Source organism: Buteo buteo, chromosome 2, assembly GCF_964188355.1.
Source record: "Buteo buteo chromosome 2, bButBut1.hap1.1, whole genome shotgun sequence".
Taxonomy (NCBI): domain Eukaryota; kingdom Metazoa; phylum Chordata; class Aves; order Accipitriformes; family Accipitridae; genus Buteo; species Buteo buteo.
The window spans coordinates 451601-467176 of NC_134172.1; the positions used below are offsets into that span (position 1 = coordinate 451601).

Here is a 15576-nt window from a genome sequence, read left to right on the forward strand (position 1 = left end):
CCGGCCCGGGCCCCAATAAAGTCCCGCTGCACTGGCCGCGCCCCGTCTGTCATGGCGCCGCCGGGGGGGGGGAGGGACGGCGCCGTTGCCCTGGCGACGGGCGCGCACTGGTGTGCGCGGAAGCCGCGCCGCCATCCCGGGGCCCGGGGCAGGCGGGCGGTCTGCGGGCCTGGGCGCCGAGCCGCCGCTCCTCGGGGCCTGGGCCGCGCCGAGCCGGCGGCCGGGCGCCCTGTCCCTGAGCGCCCCGCAGGCGCCGGCCCCGCGGGGCTACGCCGCGTCCCGGGGAGCGCTGCTGGGCCGAGCGCCCGCCTGTCGGCGCGGACTGCCGCGGGGCCCGGCTCGGCGCGCTGGGACCTCTCCGCCGGGGGCGGCCGCCTCCGGCGCGGCCCGGGGCGAGGTGGCGGGTCGTCTCCGCCGCGGGCGGGCGCTGGGCTCCGCGGGAGCGAGCGCGGCGGCGGGGGCGGGGGGGGGTTGTCCCGCGGAGCTGGGCCGGAGCTTTCAGCCGGGGCGGGAGGCGCGGGGAGGCTTCTGCTCCCGTCCTGCCCGTCACCCTCTCCTGCCGCTGACTCGGTGCGGAGCGGCCGCTGCCTTCGCCTGCGCGGCTGCGGTGGGAGGGGGTGCCCGGGCTGCGGCTGCCGGTGCGGGCGCGGAGAGGAGAACGGGAAGGACGGCTCTCCTCGCGGGCGGTGGTGGCGTCTCCAGCCCGGGAGAGGAGCTGGGAGCTGCCGTCGGTGAGAGGAGGCTTAGCGCGGGGGTCCTGCGGGAAGCGGTTGGGTGTTTCCTGAGGGGGACGCGTGCGAATTGCCAGCCCGTCCTTGAGCGGGAAGGGTGCGGGTGTCCACGCAGGTGAAGCGTGCTCTTGGCGCTGGGGGAGCTTTCAAGCACCCAGGGGTGGGCGGGATGGGTTTTAACTAGCGATCCAGGAGGAGGCTCGAGCCCAAACCTGTCAGTTTGTCACAGAGTACTGGTTGAATTGCCTTCCGCGTGCTCCTTTAAGGAAGTTACGGGGAACCTCAGCGTGGGGAGCGCAAGCTGGAAGCCTGATACAAACTGGTGAGGTGGTTGTGGTGCCTAAATATTCTGCAGTCTTCCAGTACAACCTTTTGCAGCTCCAACGAGTTACCTGTAGTCTGGCCCCTTTACATCGAATAGAGATGAGCTAGCCACTGGACTTGGAAGCTGGTTGCTGTTAAGGTCTTGTCCTCATCATAAGCATGATGAGCAGATGGAAAACTTTTGTGTTAATGATGTCACACTTCAAAGGAGGAAAACTGTAAGTAAAGTTTTCTCTCAAATTAGCTTCAAGAAGGCGGGGGGGCAAGATAAAATGTTTTCTGAAGCCTTTTCAGATGTTTGTAGAGTTGGGACCTGTTGATGAAGGGAGCTCAAAGTTGAACTGAAAAATCAAACCTGGTTCAGAGAAAGCTGCAACTGGGATGTTGGAGGGTGGCGTAATCAAAGTGTAGGATAGATGGTAAGTGGAAAATACTTGGCAGCTGTAGGCATAAAGGTAGTTGAAAAGATGTGCAGGTAGTGGAGAAATGAATGCAAGATTCTACATGTAAAGAGCAACAAAAAAAACTTGGAATGGCAAAGTACACAGTAAATACAGAAATACCATCTGTTTCTAATAAACTTTTTTCTATTTGATTAAAAAAAAGTTGTTATTAAAACAAAAAAAGCTACTTCCTTGTTCATTTTTAGGTAAAAAAAAAAAAGTTGTTAAATAGCGGCTATATGGGGCAACTGCTTCAAGGTCAGTATGTCCATAACTTTTACCTGGGTTTTGAAAAAATGGGGTGGAGTTCTCTGGTCTACTGGCATTTATTAAAAAAAACAAAACAAAAAACACACACCCAACCCCCCAAAACCAAACTGGAGTAGCAGGAAATTGTAAGTAAAGGATCACAAACATAGCACTGTACCAGCTACTGGAAAGACAATTAACTCTATCCCAGCTGAAACCAGATCAGAGGAAACGTGTTGCACTGGAAAAGGAGGATAGCATCATTAGGTCTGGGTCAGTTAGCCTAGAATTGGTTCCAGGCAAAATAAAAGAAACCTGCTCTCCGACTTGCTTGATAATAAATTAAGGGGTTGGAACATAAGTAATTGAAGTGGTTTATGTAGAGTATATCTTATTTTACCAAATCACAGGCTTGATTGATAACGTCACAGACTTGTCACTTATAATTTTTAGAAAGATTCGCTTTGGCTTTAATTAGCTCTATTTGTCAACTATGGAGTACCCAATAACAGGTTGATTTCTCTGAGCTACCCAGTTCTCAGCAAGTTGTTAACAGGGATCATAAATGGAGACTTTCCTTCCTGTGCAGTCCTGCAGGAGTTGCTATTCAGTCTTATGCAACTAAAAAAGCAAAACCTCCTGTTGGCTGCCTGCAAATAAATGTATAAAAACACAGATAATGTCTTTAATCTTTGCATCACAAATTGTGAGGCAGTTTGAACTGTGGCCATCTGGGTTGTTTGGTAGGACTGGATGAACAGCTGCCTTTGAAAACAACCAAATACAACTAGGAGCAGAGACTGCAGGGTATACTTGTGGAAAGCTGGGGTCATTCTGGGAAGCAGAGCAGGCTCTTCCACAGTTCCCCAAACTTCTTACTTCAGTTTTCAGGTTCCTGAGTGCTAAAAGCTTGTGTTGTCTGAGTTTCCTGCTGTTCTTCCTCAAGTGCTTCCTTACTGTGCTGGGCCTCTTTGCACCAGCTCAGGTTTATCAGCATGCTGTTTATCAGTTTGTACTAGTCAGAGCAGAGACTAAATCTCTCTGTCAGTGGGGTGCAGTTAGCAGTGGGTAGAAGGTTTTTCTTATGTTTATAAACTGTTTTCAAAGGCGTTTTGGCTTTTCTGGTGGGTTGTTGGGTTTTGGCTTTTTTTTTTTTTTTTTTTTTTTCCTCCTGGTGAAAAATTTCTCCCTTTCAGGTAGGGGAGGAAGAAACAGTGCAAAAGGAGATGGCCTGGCAGGAGAAACAAAGGGTATTTTCCTTCTAGGACTTGTGGACATATCTCTTCTTGTTTCTAGTAGCTTTGAAGAGACAAGTTTGTCCTGCAGGGCTATAAACTGGGCTAGGACTGAGCATCCTGTGTTCTGCCTTGGACCATCATGTTGACGATGGACCCTGTCTGTTTTTCCTCGGGCTGACTGGGGAGTCCATATCCCCAGGTGCTTCCTATGTGAGCGAGCCCAGGCCCTGAAGGGACCATTAGAAGATTCTGTCTGTCCATGTGGATGCTGAGCAGCCCACAGGGCTGAGTGCTGTGTCCAGAGTGGTGGTGGAGCGTGGGACCTCCTGGGCTGTGGTGGGACAGCCTGACTGCCCCAGGAGTTCAGCACCTTCTCAGGGTGTGCAGGGCTGTCCCTGGGTTCCTGCGTGGAGGTGCTACCTCAGAGTCTGTGGTGAAGCGAAGGGAAGATGTGGGCTATATTCTGAGTGGAGATGTGGAGGAGGCCCTTTGCCAGCTTCACGCTGGGACTGGATGCCTGGTTCTAAGGTCTTCTGGTGGCAGCAAAAATCAGGGTAGGAGTGTCAGGAGGAGCCAGAGCTCTGGTAGGTTCCAGGTGACAGTATGTGGGGCAATCCTGGACTTCACAAGGCTTGTGAGGTGATGCTGAGTCTTGTGAGCTGTGGAGCTCTGACGGGTGCTTGTCTGTGTCTGACTGGGGTCAGTCTGGCTCAGTAGCGTGGGCCAGACAAGATGTACGTGATGCTCCTGGAGAGAGTCCAGGAGGCAGCAGAACTGGGACTGAGCACGTTTCCTTCAGTCCCAGCCCTGTTGCTATGGTGTGGGGCTGGCTGGGGGAGGGAGGGAAGGGGTTGTACTGGGTGCTCTGTTTCCCTTTGACTGTAGGACGGCATTGAAGAGGGCTCTTTTCTTCAGCACCCTGCCTGCAAGCCGGAACTGGTCCTGGTGCAGGTGTTGCAGCAGCATCTCGCCCAACAGGGCTGTACTGCTTTTCTTTCCTCCAGCCCTTGCGGCCGGTTGTGCTGTGGGGGGAGGCTGTGCAGCTGGTGCAGGTGGCAGAGCGCCTGTGTCAGACCTGCCTGTGAGCCAGGTTCATGGGGGAGACTCGGACGGATCCAGCACGTCAGAGGCAGGCCTGGGAGAGTCTGGCCAAAGAGCGGGATTGTGAGCAGGCTGCCGTTTGCATCTAGGAGGTGAGCAGTCCATCTCCTGGCCCAGTCTGTTCTATTGCTCCCTAGGCCACAGCGTCTGTGTTTGCTTCCCTTTCCAGCAGCACTCCCATTTCCCTAGCTTAGGATGTGCAGTCTTGGTTTTTGTGGGATGGAGAGTGCTCATGAACAGCTTGGAACTGCAGTTCTGCTTCTGCCCTGGAGGTGGTTCTCTCTGACTACCTGATGTCAAATATATTGCACTGCATGGGCAGGAGGCTGGTGCTGCCCAGCAATAAGTGGGCATGTGGACCATGCAACTTCACTCTGTAATATCCCGGCTCTCTTAGCAGGTAACAGCCCATCTGTGTGGGTGGGCGGCTGTCTTCTGGAAGTGTCTGGTAGAGCATCTAGCACTAGGTGAGCCCAAGAGGAGTGAGGCTTTAGTGGTGCTTGATTCTCCAATACTGCGATCTGTGCATGCCGCTTCATGTCTTCTCCTCCCCACCCCCTCCCCAGTTGCCCCAAAGGTTGGAAGAATGGGGTTGGTGATTGGCCTCGTGTCCCTCCTACTACATCCCTGCATTTCCCCACAGATGTGGAAGGGCAGCCTGCAGTGTAGATGCACCAGCCTTGAGAGGCAGAAGGAGATGGTTGCTCTTGGAATGATGAGTTCTGCACTGAACCTGCACAGATTGTCTTTTTTTTTTTTTTTTTTGCATTTCACATATGGGGATAGGTTCATCTTTTGCTGTGCAGGCATCATGCTGCTTGTTTCCCCACAGTATGTCCCCATGGAGCTGCCCTGATATACCTGCACAGGATGTTGTACACAGTCTTCCTTTCCTGAGGGATCACTCTGCATGCTTACCACAGATTAGCTTTTGTAAGGACTGCTCCACAGCTCAGCTTCTTCCAGACTGGCCTTGTGGCTCCATGCCCTGTTTGTGCCATGATGCTCTAGTGGATCAGGTGACATCTGAATGAAGTTGTTTTGGGAGGAGGGGGTAGACTCTGCCAACCAGCAGGGATTCACAAGAAATTGGTCACTGTGAGAATGACGCAGATGCACTGATGTCACAGTAAAAAGCAAACCTTAACTCGGATCCCATACAGGCACTCTTCCGAAGTGTCCTGGGACTGCCTTGGTCCGTGTGAGTCTGTCTTTTTCCAGGTCTGCATGTGTCCTTGCAAGTCTCCCAGTGAGTTCTTAGTGCTGCAACACTGCAGCATTGTCATGTTGCATGTCCCTGGCCCCATGTCTATGTCCGTCTGATTTGTTCTTGCCAACCTATACAATCCCATGAGCTACAAGCATACTTTTTTTTTTTTTTTGCCTTGGTCCACTCTTGAAACCCCTCAAAAAGAACACTATAGTGTGTCAAAGTGAATCAAAGTGTTCATAATATCAGTAATGCCTGTGTTCTCTATTTTCCTTTTTGTAAGAGCACAATAGCTTAAGAGTATGTGCTCTTTTCTCTCATGGGGTGGGGGACCGTGAGGCAGAGCATCTTCTCTGGTCTATGATGAGTGGTGCACGTATGAGAGGAGGGAGCTTTTTGGGCGATGGAGGCTGGCACCAGTGTGCAGACCTCTGTGCGTTTCTCTTCCCATGTTGTTGTGTCCCTTGGCAGCAGTGCTGCCAGGTGGCTGCTCTGGTGCATCATTAGACACTGTTCCAAATAGCATAGGCAGGAATGGTTCAGCACTCAGAGGAAAATGAGCTGGTGATAGATAGCTCTGGTGATGCCAAGGCTGTTAAAATATGAACCTCTGAAGTGCAGCCAGGGTTCCAGCAAGGTACTCTCATCCTCTCTGTGCTCAGCTGCTGGTGTGTGGGGACAGTGCTGGTCTATGTCCCTTCCCTTTTCTGGTTTGGTCTGAGGTAGGCTGTTGTCTCTGAGTAATGGTAACTCTGAATCTGTAACTCATGGTGGCCCAGAATCCCTGCCTGGAGAATGGGAGATGAGTGATGATCAGAGGTCAGGCAGACACTCCCCCATGAGCACACACATTGCTGTTATCCCTGATCCTGCCAGCACTGTAATGGGGCTGAGGATCCATGGCATCCTTGAAGCTGTGTCTCTGTCTATGTTCTCCCCAGCAAGAATTGTTGCAAATAGTTTGTTTCCTTGTTCTCTCTCTTCATACTCTGTTCACTCTGGAGTCCTGGATGCAGCCAACAATAATGCTGCTTCCTTCATCTCCCCTCCTTGGGATTGTGCAGTGGGGGTGGGGGAGGTATTCAGAAGTTAATTATGTGAAAAAGTAAGTCTTATTTGATATCTATAATTTCCAGGGCCGTATAACAACGGGGGTCAGAACGCATCCTTGTTCTAATGTCGTCTCCTTGTATAGCCCTGTATTACCTGCTGCCGAACACGGGGGGAGACTGAAAGACCTGCTGTCTGGTAAGGTGCTTCCTGATATGGAGCTGCAGCCAGGGACTGTTAGAGCCCCAGTGACTGACTCGTGGTGCCTCCAGTGCTGAGAAGCTTGGGGCAGGGCAGAGTGCTCCTCTGGGGCCTGAGGACAGAAATGGGATGGGGACAAAAAGCGTGTTCTCACATAAGCAATGTGTATTGGGCCGGGCTCAGGACAGTTACCTAGCGGTACCCTGCACGATCTCCAAGTGGGAGGAGGATGCTTCCATGTGGCCCCATGCAGGGTATGGGGCTGGAGAAGAGGATGACATGGGCAGAGTGGCCCCATGAGGAATGGCTGCTGCAGGCCACACGCCGTTTTCCCATTAGCGAGTGTTTAGTTCAGCGTTTTAAATAATTGTGTCCTCGGAATGATATTTAAAATCCATTTGGGAGGCAATGAGGCGGGAAAGTGCCTGTGCCATTGTGATGACGCTGCGCAGGCCGCGCCACACATGCATATTACAAACTCGTTACAGGCTCGTTTACACGCACGCTGCTCACTCCACACAACCTCTTTCTGATGCTCCTAATGTTTCTTCCCCACCATGGCTGCTTCTGCTTGGCACTAGGGAGAAATTTACTTGATAAGGCAGGCCTGGTGTCATCTGCTGCAAGAGGAGCAAGGGGCATGGTCAGAGCAGTTGGGTGCTGGCCTTTGGAATGGGGATGTGTGGGGCATGCTTGGTGATGGGACTGCTGCTCAGGTGTCCTGTCCTTTACCTGTGCTCAATGTAGAACCGTGCTTACTTTCTGACAAGCCCTTGCAATTGTGTTATTGCAGGCTCCAGACCCTGCAGCCCCAAGGCTTTCAGCTGCTGTGCTCTGGGCACAGCTGGAAGAAGAGTTGCAGCTCTTGTGCCAGGCTGACTATGAAGCTCTTGCATGTGCTCTTGAATGTCCACAGGAAGCGGTGTGAGCTGGAGGGTCTAGGCACGAGGGAGCAGGTGGAGCAGCAGCTTCAGCAGTGGTTCCTTGAATGCTGGCTAGTGGCTGAATGGGAGGGTAGTCTTGCTGCTATTCCTCTACCCCCATTCCTCTCCAGCTGCTGCATGGGCACCCTCCACTGTCCTCCCCATCTGTGCAAAATAGAAATACTATGTGGTAGTACAAGGCTCCTGGTACCACTTTATCCTTGTCCCTTTGGCCTTGGTGGCATGAGCAGTATTCCGTGTTCTCCCCTTGTCCTCTCCCTCCTGATCATGTTCAGCCCCTTCTAGCCAGGGTCCCAGCTGTGGTTTTGCTTGGTGCCACCTTGTGACCAAACGTTAGTGGGGTGAGGATCAAGCCCCCATGTATACTTAAGGGCATGTTGGGTTCTGACATCTATGTCCCTTGCACAGTGACTTTGCTGGCTGCTTTCCTGAATAGGAAATGGATGGCTCTAGCATCCTTTTCTCAGAAAAGACTGCTGAGCAGATATCAGGGCAGAAGCAAAGCTGGAGTAGGGGCAACGGTTGTCAAGTTGGAGGAGGAAGGGCAGGGTATAAAACATGGGGCCTATCTGTGGTTGAGGCAGCAGATGTTCTCAGAAGGTGGAATTGTCCCATTCCACCCCAGGGCTGGTGGGTCTGAATTTCCAGTGCATTTGGGAAACATATGTGGCAGAATGGTCTAAGGATGGAGGGGTTGAGTCCCACAGCCGTATGCTGAAGGGGTGGTAACTGATATAATCTGGGGCAAGGAAGTGCTTTGCACTGAGCCTGGAGGTGCTGCCTTCATCCATGTTCCTGCCAGCAATCAATGGAGCATTCACAATGTACTGTCCAAGTAAGGGGGCTGCATGCTGTGGTTGGGAGGGGACTGGGGCTGCTGTAAATGCAACACAGATCACGAAACCAGAAGCTGATACTTAATGGCTGGAACTTTGCAGGGTTTATATGCATGAGTTTGTACATGGTTTTGTGTGGTGTATTGCCCTGATTGTTCCCTCCCTCTGCATGTGCCTATGAGTAGTAAGGCTTCAGCTGAAACCTTAGCCTTGCTTTCAAAGAATAGAACTGTCTGTGGTGGGTTTATTCTTCAGGACACTATACTTTGTCTTCTACGTGTAGGGCTTTGGGTATCTGCTCTCTGCTTGCCGCTTCTTGTGGCCACAGCTGTGGTGCAAGAGGCATGAGCCCATCTTGGGTTTCCAGGTGCTTGCTTATTAGCACGTCTTGGTGTGGACGGTGGGCAATGCCAAATACAGGCATTTGGATTTGCACATGCATGGGATGCTTGGCTTTCCTTGCTGAGACCCAGAGTCTTGTCTGGAGGTGGGGAGAACCTGGCTGCTCTGTCTGCTAAGCTTTATTTTTCATGTGTATTGTGGTTCAGCTCATCCAAGCCAGGCTGTGTTGCATGTCTGTGAGCTGCCTGTGCAGCTGCCCTCCCAAGGGGATGGCTCAGAGGTGCTGTAGGGAACAGGGTGGGCTCTGCTGTGGGGAAGGCAGCAGTTCTTCCCTGGTAGTGGCAGTGGGCTGAAATGCAAGCAGGGAGGGCATGACATGACAATGAATGAAGGGATCAGATGTGATGAGATGTTCTCCTGATAGATGTGGTATGGAGATAGGGAGACCTAAGGTAACAGCCACAGTGCCTTTGGGAGGTAGGGCAAAATGGAGCTGATAGAAGGAGTCTGGTGAAGTTCAGCTGCCCCATCTTTGCAGACCGAGTCCAGCGCTATGACCTGAAGCTGATCAAGACACAGAAAAGAGGTGTAAAAAGAGATTTGCCTGCAGATGAGGGGTGTGGGCCCTCATTGTCTTGAATGTGCCCTGTGGACCTTCTTATTTGGCAACTGTAGGTGTTTTGCTTGGAGATGCTGAAGGGGAATGGAAAGGCTTTTGTGATTCATGAGGTTCGAGAGCAGAGCCCTCAGGCTTAGGAAGGTGTTCATGACTGTTTCTTCCCAGAGAAAGCTCAACTTACCACTGCTCTGTGCAACCTGCGTCCATGTGTTGGAGGGAGTTAGGCTGGGAATGACTAACGTGTGCTGTGGCCTCTAGGGACAGTGTTCCTGGTTAGAGCTGAAGAACAGTGGGGTGTTAGAGGGGAACGAGGAGTCTACCAGGTGCTATGTTGAGGTTGTCTTTTCTCCAGATTAATGATGAGCTGTTGAGAGAAGAGTCACAGGTACTGAATGTGGCAGTGGACCAAGAAGATGAGAAGCCACATGAGGCAAAGAAGGCAGTAAGGTCAGGAAAAGAGCCCTGTGTTTCATGGGTAGGAATGCATAGCTAGTGAACTAGTAATTGAGCAAGGCTGTGGGTAGAGTTGGGACTGGATCACCTGGAATTGACTGTTTGGGCTAAGTCTCTGCTGGTATTCCCCACTCAGACCCCCATACTCTAGCTGTGGTTAAGGCCTCTGTCACCTGCTTCTGACACTGCAGCTAGCAAAGTTGCTGCAGCTGTCAGTAATCTGGGTTGGGAATGAAGAAAATTAATTTTGTAAGAAATCTTCTGGGGAGAATGAGGTAAAACCTAGAGAGAGATAGGTGGGCTGTCAGTATGTATATTCAAACTTCCCTTCCAGCTGGGTTAGAAACCCATCAATTTCTAATAATGCAATTCACAATCCCTGCCATGTGCTGTCCTTGTCAGGACCTTTGCCATGAGAAGCTGGCTTGCTTGTGTCAGAAGTGAGTCAGCCTGGAAAGCTCTTCTGAATGACTTTTTGCCATAGCAAGTTGCTCCTGAGCAGCAGAGAAGGTATTAGTGAGGGCGGCTACTGCTCCAACCCATGTCCTGCTGTGCAAGAGCAGTCCCGAGATATGTTTGAAGGACAACCTTCTCTACCCACAAGAGGGTCTTCTAACTCAGTTCCCACATCTCATGGCCCTACTTCTGAATGAAGGCTTCAGCTCAGTAATGTTGGATCAGACACGTTCTACTTATCCTTTCCTTGGAGCCTGGTCTGAAGCTCTGTGAGGTCTCTCTCTGCTACCTCTGCTTACAGAAGGGACTCTTTGTGCTTGCTGGAGTAAAGGCTTTCCCAAAACAGCAGCATCTGTCTACAACAGTTATTGCATTAACCTTTTGCAGACTAGCAGGATCTAGCTGCTGGTCCCCCTTATGCTCAGGGTACAAGTTCTTTTGGATCCCTCTTTCCTTTCATCTACTGTATTGTAGAGGTGTGTACTTTGCTTTTGGCTTCAATCCAGTGCAGCAGCTTCTGTATACCCAGCAGGTTTAACAGTAAAACAAAACCAGCATTTATTAATGCTTAAGGTAGAAAATGAAGAGCTAATAGTTCAAGACTTGAAAACAAAGTGCACAGTATGGGCTCCAGTGTTACTCTGTGTCATCAGGACGTTTTGAAGGTGGCAGCATTTAATACATCATGTTAATGTATATCAGCAGCTAATATCTGCATAAAATCATGGTTTCCTGGGTAGCCTCTGACCTGATAGGGCCGTATGCTACATCTTTAGGCTTGTAGTTTACACAGATTACTTTGTGAGTAATAAGGTACTCTCCCTAAGTCTGTCTTCTGGGGTCAGACATGCTTTGTCATGCACATGAGCATGTGTAAATGGACACACTTGCATTACTGTTGGGCTAGAGATTCCAGTTCCAACACCCTTGTTCTGTCCCACATTGTGGACACATTTCCACCTTGTCTCTTTATACCAATTTGGGTAGCTGCTGTGGGGCTGGTTACCTCAGTTTTGTTTTAACATCTCTCTCATGGGGAGATAGATGGAGTTATCCACTCAACCTTGTTCTCCTTGCTCTGTCCTTAATTACTGCTTCTTGTGGGGAAGGTGTGATGTCTGGAGGTGTACCAACAGTGGGTGGTCCCCACATCTAGAGGGGGTGGGTGGGTTGGGGGTGGTTGCTTGTGTGTGCTCTAGGGAGTGCTTTTCCAAAAGGCAATGACTGTCAGCCTCTGACCCCATGCAAACCTGCAGACAGGACTTGATCCTCTGAACTCCTCTAATGTTTCTGAGATGTTCCAACATGTCTCTCATGCTCTGTTATATCATACAAGAAATACACTGTAACATTTCTGATTTCACTCTGTTCATCTTGTCTCCAGACACAAGGCAGGTGTAATCATAAAACAAATCGATGATTTAGCAAGAGATAAAACAAATCTTCTGCAGTAAGAGCAACAATGTTTAGAAGCAGACAGCTGAAAAAAATTGCAACACTTCCCCCCCCCCCAAGGATGTGCATCTTCTTCCCTCTGGTCAGCCTTGGGTCATGCGATTGCACCTGATCCCCTTCACTCTGACCTTTGAGGACCCTCTTCTTCCTCACAGACAGATCCAAAGGATCTGAGGAAGGACTTGCTAAATGCCCTGAAATCACTGGGGCCAGAGGATTGGGTGCTGCTGATCTGTGCATCAGACAGGCCCTTGTGCACCTGATCTGAAGGTATTATACAAAACCAGTGAGGAGGAGCCTGCTTTTTTCCTCACCCAGACTATGCAGCCCACTATGGAGTGTGCAGTGAGTGGGTTCAGTAAACTGGATTTGAAGGTAAAGCTTTGTGCCAGTAGCTGGACAACTCCTGCCAGATGACAGTGCTGAGGGGACAGATGGTCCTGACTTCCCTCCTGTGACCTGTCAGGCAGAGCAAGTAAAGGACCTCTTTTGCTGTGGGGCCAGGGCAGATGCCAGAGCTCTATCAAACATGAAAGAAAGGCTCTGCTGGGAGGAGGGTGTGTGTGTGTGTGGTTGGTTGTGCTTTGTGGTTTTTGTGTTTTGGTGGTTTTGTGTTTTGTTGTTTGGTTTTGGTGGGGTTTTTGGTGGTGTTTTTTGGTTTGTTTTTTTTTGTGGTGGGGTGGTTTTGGTATTTTTGTTGTTAGCCTTGGGAATAGGAGGAAATCTCCAGGGTAGCTGGTGCAAAGGCAGAAACGCACACCCGCTCAGCCCAAGGTCTGTGAAACTGCCTGAGTGCGAAAGCACTGCCTGCCCTCTGCCAGCATTCTGGGTGTGATGACTAGGGACCTGGCCTCAGCCCAGCAGTCAGGGTGTTTCTCCTAGATCCTTTCCTGGATGTTTATAGGGTGCATGAACAGTACTGTGCGTGAAGTTTTGGATTCTGTGCCCAAGCCCATGGCTGGGGGAAGGATGATGGCCTTGGTTACAGTGACAGGAGCAGTAGGAGGTGGAAAGACAGGTTGGAGAGAAACTAAAAGTTCTCCTTAGTTTCTCCTTTTCCTCATCCCTAAAAGAATCCAGCCTTCTCTGTATCCAAGTTCCCGAAGTTGGGCCTGTTGTGCTGAGCCCCTCTTCTGGCCAGAGGAGACTGGCTATTTGTCATGCTCTCTCCACCCCTCCTGCCATGGTGTCTTCTCATGGGCTCTCTGCTTTGTTCAGAGACCTGGCAGTGACTGATCCAAAAGCGAGTGGGATGTTCTTACCGGCAGCTTGGGCATTAGGACCCTGGTCAAGGTGTCAGATGGCTATAGCCAAGGCCACATAGTGCAAGCTGTGTGCATTGCTGCTGATAGTGTCACATCCTGCAGCTGTCCAAGGAGCATGCAGTGGAAGTATGTGAGCTCCTGCAGCTGCTGATCAAGGTACGCCCCATCTACAGGGAGGGGAGACTGGTGGAGTCTGCAGGTAATTCAGCCTCTCCCCTCTGCCTTCTCCTGCTTGACTCTTCTCCAGTTGGTTTCAGCCTGATTTGTCCCATTTCCTTTGTGCTTTGGACAAATGGCTAGCCCTTCCTCCTGCCCCAAACCCGTTTCTATCTTCTTTGCTGTGACCCTCCTTTGCAGCCTTTTTTACCCCCTGCATACTTGCTCTCTCTGCAGGACTGGTAAGTGAAGAGAGAGCTGGGTAAAAGATGGCTCCAGGCAGTGCAAGAGACTGCAGAAGTGAAGGAGGCACAAGGGAAAGACAAGAAGGGGGGAGGGGGCATGGGGGGGGAGGAAATAAAGATAATAAATAGTTCTGATGAGCTCTGTACTTGCTGTCTTGGGTGAGGACAGCTGTTTGTCAGTTTTGGCCACTGTCTGTGTGCAGAAGGGGGACAAACCACTGAGTGGGAAGGGGGTTTGAGAGGGGTGTGTGTACAGAAGAAAAACAAAGCCACTGGGCATATGTGTACAGATATACTTGTGATGGGGTTCTGTGGTGTGTGAGCATGGTGAAGCTCACCACGTGAGTGAGGCTGGAGAAGTCTCTATATGTGTGTTTGGACTGTGGTTGTGTCTGGAGGGAGAGCCAGAGCTTATATGAAAATCCTTACAGTAGTGGCATCTACTGCCATAGTGTCTACATCAGTCTGGGAGCTCTTGGACCTGTCAGCTCTTTGCTGGTCTTGCTATAGAAATGGGACAGGGAAGAGGAGCACAGGGAGGAACCACTGAGTGCCTCTTCTGCCTGACTCCTAAGCAGACCCTGCAACAAATGAGGGGGGCAAGGCAGGCCCTGAGCCCCTTCTGAGGATCATCAGATCCTTCTGGTCAGTGTGTTCTATCTAGATGTGCCCTCCTCTTACACCTGTGCCTGGGCAGTCACTTTGTTAAGCTTGAACACTGATTCCAAAGTGGGGCTGGAGATTCGGCTACTGCATCCTTCTGGAGAACAAGTGTGCCTGTGACCCCAGTGCTGCACCACCAGTGAGATGCTACAAACTGGTCATGGCCATAGAGTATCTGTGCAGGGGCAATGGGGAACATGTCTGGCAGCTCTTGAAGGCAGCCAGCAGACCTGGGACTTGTTCATGGACCCTTTGCAGCTTCCCAGTTCTTACATAGTCCTTTTCTCTGCACTGGAAACAGCCACCAAAAAGAACACAAGCAAAGCCTAGCTCCCTGTCTGATCAACACATACAGCCACACTAGAAAGAACTCTATCACAGTTTGGAACCAAGTTGACAGGGTAAAGACTAAATGGGCTCAGATTTAAAAACAAACAAACAACCACCAAAACAAAACCCAAACAACTCTCCCTCCTGCCCCCCCCCAAAGAAACTCAACAACACCCCCCCCCCCCCCAAGAACCCTCAGCCCTAAAAAAAAACAACCAAAAAAATCCACCCAAACCTCAAAAATCCTTCTAGTCACATTTATATTTAATCTTAACAAGTGACACAACTTGCCTGTTTTGCAGAATAGATGGTGCAGTCCAGGAGATAAGTCAGGTGGGCCAATGTGATGGCTTCCGACAAAACCTTGTCCAGTGGGACAGCATGGTCCAGGAGAAAGTCAGTGGGTCAGGGCAGCTGTTCCAGGTAGAGGCATGTGGTCTTGGGTGCACAGCTACCCCTGTTAGCCCTCAGGCACTCTTGCAGGTCTCTACTATGTCACCCCAGTGACCCCAAACACTCTCAGTTATGGATTGGGTAGAGAATACCAGCTGAAATTCCCACAGCAGCTGATGAGTCCCTGTTGCCATTGCTGTCACTCACAGCCTGCCCAGCTGGAAGGTTCTCATGTTGGCAGGGACACAGCAATTAACAGGTTAGTAACAGGAGAGTAATTTGAGAGTAAACAAAGTTTAACAGGTCCCAAACCTATGTCAAGCTACCACAATGTCCTAGCTGGTGAGATCCACTCTACGTCCTGCAGAGTGAGCGGTGATAACTGGGGCAGGGCAGGGGGCTTCAGCATCTTTCACCCCTCCAGATGTGACTCGCTATGGCTGGAGAGGTGGATAGCATAGCTGAGCATACCCCCCTCAAAAGCCTGAAGATGCTTGCCAACCTCTTGAGGTTTGCGTGGGAGACTGTCTTCCTTATTGCCAGGAAACTTGGTTCATGTTATACAAGCTGTTTTTCCAAGGGCTTGCCCACGTGCCCTCCTTTATTCTGCTCAGCTGTGTCTAGGCAGCCAATCTTGCTGCCCTAGTGAAGATGCTGGGTTCTCAAGGGCAATGTGTGGGGCTTGTGAGAGTTTTTTTGGTCCCTGTGGCGTTGCCTGTGGGGAAGGCCTCTGTACTCAGTCTCTTATGACTTCTGACACCACTTCTGCTGCAGGCCTTTCCCTAATTACCCCCCAGCGTGATTGCCCCTGCCTCGCTCTGTTTCTTTCCAAGTGGGAGCATGGTGCAGAGCAGAGAGACTTTGCAGCGTGC

At 50.9% G+C, this 15576-nt stretch overlaps 1 long non-coding RNA gene across 1 annotated transcript; it reads left to right on the plus strand.

Moving 5' to 3' along the window:
• Positions 1 to 3798: 3798 nt before the first annotated feature.
• On the plus strand, positions 3799 to 7488 carry LOC142037850 (uncharacterized). The gene is made up of 3 exons (XR_012652449.1): positions 3799 to 4178; positions 6433 to 6544; positions 7341 to 7488. It is a non-coding gene; the product is annotated as an uncharacterized LOC142037850 (long non-coding RNA).
• Positions 7489 to 15576: the final 8088 nt, after the last annotated feature.